Raw genomic sequence first — 5,120 nt, 5'->3', positions numbered from 1 at the left:
CCACCCACACTTATAAGTACCATTCTAAAAATCTCCTACAGGCAAAGCTCTGCACACAGCAACCCAGTGTGCAATGTAGTCATTGAATCTGACAACACAGGAGGCAACTGCAGTCGCCAGTCGTTAGTCTGTTTTGCATGTGATCCCTTTTCCCACCAAGAACTTTTCAACAGCAATTTGTATTTATGTGGCACTAACATCCCACAGCGTTTCTAAAGAACATTATAAAATAGTGTTGAACGGTGAGCCCCGCGGGGAAACAGTAGGTCAGACGACAGAGGTTAAAGGAGTGTCTTGAAAGAGGAAAGCGAGGCGGTAGAGTTTGGAGAGGGGCAAATCCAAAGCTCAGTGCATTGGAAGTCCGTGAGACCATAAAGTGACAAGTCACAGAACACCAGGTTACAGTCCAACAGGTTTATTTGGAATCACACAAGCTTTCAGAGCGCAGCCCCTTCGTCAGGTGCAGTAAGAGAGCAGAGCACACAGACACAAGAGTTCATCTACAGAGGGATCAAGGACAGTGAGATCGAAAGATCATACAACTGGCGTGAGTGGAGTGTCAGATGATAAATCTCTGCAGGTGACCAAGAGTGTTAGATGGTGTGTAAAGTGTTTATAAAGTCAGTGTCAGTGCTGTGTTGTCATGACAATCACACAGAGCCACAGGAATGTACAAAAGGTGACATCTCAGGTCAGATACTGAATTGTAGGTGTGAGGCTTTGTCCAGAATCTGTCTCGGAGTTTTATTCTGGAATCCGGCTGGTTTTATTCCAAAAGCTGGAATTTATAAGATGCCACACTGACTGATAGTAACTACAAATTGTGCGTTTTTTGAACAAAATAGAATGTATCTGCAAATAAATGAAAATCTTGGATGAAATGATTCGCCCCATAGATTTATATGTGTGTGTGTGTGTCAGGGAGAAAGAGAGAGAGACTGTGTATGTGTGTATGCTTGAGAGAGAGTGTGAGTGTGAGAGAAGGTCTGTATGAGTTTGTGTGTGTGTGTGTGTGTTTGTATGAGAGAGTGTGTGTGAAAGAGCACACACATTCTCTCTCTCTCTCTCTCTCTCACACACACGCCAAAGTATTCAAACTGTCCATACCCAGGACCTCACGAACCTCCTCTAGACTGCATCCAACGTCACTTTATCTTCAAAGATGCAGCTGGCAATGATGGATGAAGTAATTAAAATTGGTTGTTCAAGAGGCTAGAGTTGGAGGAGCACAGATGGTGAGGCTGGAGAAGATTTCACAGTTAAGGAAGAGATGAGAATTTTAAAATCAAGTGTTGGTGGACCGGCAGCCAGTGTGGATGAGTACACATAAAGATCGTGGTGAATGACTTTTGGTGCAAGTTAGGACCGGGACAACAGTTTTGGATGACTTCATGTTTACAGGGTCAGAATGTGGCACACCAGTCAGGTATGCATGCATCAGAATAGTTGTGTCTTGTGATAACCAAAGCAGGGATGAGGGTTTTGCCACCAAATTAGCTGAGATTAGGCCATGTAGGGCAATGTTATGGAGAGGGAAATTGACTGTCTTCATGATGGTGCTGATATGTAGTCAGACACTCATGTCAGGGTTAAATATGACATCAAAGTGGCAAACGGTAGGGCAGGGAACGTAGTTGATAGATAGGAATGGATCTGGAAGTTGGACTGAAGACATGACTTCAGTCTTCCCAGTTTTTAGTTGGGGGAATATTTCTGCTCCTTCAGTTTTGGATATTGGACAATTTGTTAATTTAGTAACAGTGTAGCAGTCAGAAGAGGTGGTGATGAGGTTGAACTGGGTGTCAATAGTGTATGTTGCTGTGTTTTCAGATGATATTCCTGAACAGTTGTAAATAATAGGAAAGGGTCAAGGCCTCAGAGGGAGGCTCTTCAAATCACTGTCTCTCTCCTAGCTCTTCAAAAGACAACTAATTTCACCTTTCACTCTTTCTCCGTAGCTCTACATTTTCCCCTTCAAGTATTTATTTAATTTATCTTTGAAAGTTACAGTTAAATCTTTTTCCACTACCCTTTCGGACAGCACATTCCAATTCTTAACAATTCACTTTGTTAAAAAAATGCAAAATGAAAAAATAAAATTACAACAAAAAAAAGGGACATTCAATCTAACCAGACTGTGGTGGTGTTCATATCCACATTCACAAGAGTCCTAATCCCATGTGTCTTGCTGAACTTGTACGCTTTTATGTCCCTTTACTTCAAACATCTACCTAAACTATTTTTAAATGCTGACATGGCCAGATTTTCGTAACACCCTAAAAGAGGTCTTTATGGCACTTTAGGTGCTTAACAAATGCCTGTTTTCCTTATTGCATTCCACTCAATATCCTGTGTAAAGATATTTCTCCTGGTAAAAACCAAAAGAACTGTGGATGCTGTAAATCAGGAACAAAAACAGAAGTTGCTGGAAGAGCTCAGCAGGTCTGGCAGCATCTGTGAAGAAAAAAATCAGAGTTAATGTTTCAGGTCCGGAAGGGTCACTGGACTCGAAATGTTAACTGATATGTTTCTCCTGGTTTCTGTCCTAATGATGTCCCCTTATTCTACACCCCTAATCACTGGAAAGTTTTTTTTTATCTAATCCACTTCATCAATTTGTAATTTTAAATACCTCTAATCAGTCAATTCATAGTCGCCTCTTCTGCACAGTTTTAAAGTTTCCTCTCCTTGCATTTCCTCACACCAGGCAGTATCCAAGAGAATCTGTGCTGTACCCTCTCTGGCTCAATATCCTTAACAATTACTGGTGACATTTTCAACCTGCCAGTAATTAAGACATGAATGGATGACATGGCATCAAGATTATACAAATGTACAAATGGAGCATAAAAATAGGTGAATGTGGAAGGAAAATAGTACACAGAGAAAGGCTGATTAACCAATTGGTAGAGGCCCTCAGAAAACTTAAAATACTATGAATATACAATGCTGTTCATCAATATCATAGAATCCCTACTGTATGGAACCAGGCCATTCGGTCCATTGAGTCCACACCAACCTTCCTAAGAGTATCCCACCCAGACCCACCCCCCTACCTTATCCCAGTAACCCCGCATTCCCCACGGCTCACCAACACATCCCTAGACACTATGGACAATTTAGCATGGCCAACCCGCCTAACCTGCACATCTTTGGACTGTGGGAGGAAACCAGAGCACCTGGACGAAACCCACACAGACACGGGGAGAATGTGCAAATTCCACACAGACAATACGTAAAGTTATATCTTTAACTGAAGATTTAGAAATTGAACCTTGGAAATAAATTTTATGCTATGTTATGACCAAGACTGAATAAGTGCGCACTCTTTCTCTACACCCACCAGTCCACGTGTTACAACACGAATTTAATTGTTTTACCTGGTTCCCAATATGGCCTATCATGTGCTTTCTCTATAATAGATTTAAAACTAAAACATCCATCAACTAGGTTTCCTCAATAAACACAAAACTAGTGTTTTATTGTAAACAAACTTTTTCAATGATGATGCAAAACTGCTTAACACAGTTATGTTGTAATATAAAAATGTTTAAAAATGTACTAAAATGTTTACATTTATTATATAAATCTTAACTTCTCTAAATAACCCAAAACATGAACGCAAATTAACACTCACACATGCACACACACACACCAGGCAGAAAGGAAAACAGATTTCACTCTGCAGAGGTTCATTTTGGATGAAAAAAAAACAAAATACTTTTGGCCAAGAAATCTTAGGTCTTGTAAGCAAAAAAATGATAAGGTGTGGAATGTTCAGGAAGCTGTCAGTCTGACATCTGGTGCACAAACACAAGCAAATGTCCCCAGGATCTTGGCCAATGGGAAATACAGTATTGAGAATTCTTCCAGTGGTCATCATATTGATATTTAGGGATCAGACTGGAATACAGTCCAAGCACCATATTGGATTCACAACCAGAGGTTGTTCAGCAATTGGAGGACTGAGCTCTTTCCTTTCCCCAGACTGGTCACCAACTAAAAAATCCAAAACATCTCCAAAGCAGAAGCTGCGGCCTGACAGTCATTAACTGAAGCAGGGGTTCTGCAGTAGACGACCAGTTATTACAAGATGTGTGACTTATAAAAAGTGCCTTGCTAGAGAAGGGTTCCTTCATTACTCTCTTCAGAAGAAAATTTAGATTTTTACAATCCTTTAAACTCAAGTCCACAAAAATCATTAAATATTAAGCCATTGAAACAATGTGAACATGTCCTTGACAATCGACAGAAACACAGATTGCTTCAATGTACTTAATTTCACCAGGATAGTAATTTGTAATTTATTGAGGACAAATTTACATGAATATACAACTACTATATGTGGTGAGTGAACAATAGATAGCTAAGTATCATGTACAAAATAGTTACTACATGACTTAACATTACTTCTAAATATATAACATCCTTAAATACAAATGCAAATTTCTAAAACCATGTGTTAATTATACACAATTATGCTTATTCTCCCTATATTTTGCTGCAAACCCAGTTATTAAGTTAAGCTTTGCTTGAAGTGATCGAAAGATATTCTAAACAGTGCCAAATTAGTGCACCTGCAGTCAGTAATCATTTAAGTTCTTAAAGTATCATTTTAAATTGGATGCAGACTACAAAAACAATAATTAGTTTTCTTTTCATGGTAGGCTTACGTTTGAGGTACAATCAATGTGTAGTGTGTTAGAAAGTCTTTTAAATGCAGTTAAATAATTCTTCACAATTCAGACTCAAGCTTATGCCCAAATGCAGCTTTGATTACTCAGACAGCAACAGTGTAGTAACTATTATGATTATAGAATAGATTCTTGATTTCCTGCAGATGCAGGTGATGACACGTGGCCTCAGAAGACATTATCCCTCTGGCAATGCTGAAACTTGTAGGCTTAGAGGGGCTCTTTCCTGATATTTTGTGAACTGTTTCTTTGTGACTTATAACACACGATACCTGGAATATACATTTAGTCATTTCCTTCTCATCAAAATTCCATAATTGAATCAGAGATAGTAGGAACTGCAGATGCTGGAGAATCCGAGACAACAAGGTGCAGGGCTGGATGAACACAGCAGGCCAAGCAGCATCATAGGAGCAGAGAGGCTGA

This window comes from Rhincodon typus, chromosome 21, assembly GCF_021869965.1.
Source record: "Rhincodon typus isolate 14 chromosome 21, sRhiTyp1.1, whole genome shotgun sequence".
NCBI lineage: Eukaryota > Metazoa > Chordata > Chondrichthyes > Orectolobiformes > Rhincodontidae > Rhincodon > Rhincodon typus.
Note: the sequence above shows the minus strand (reverse complement) of the source record.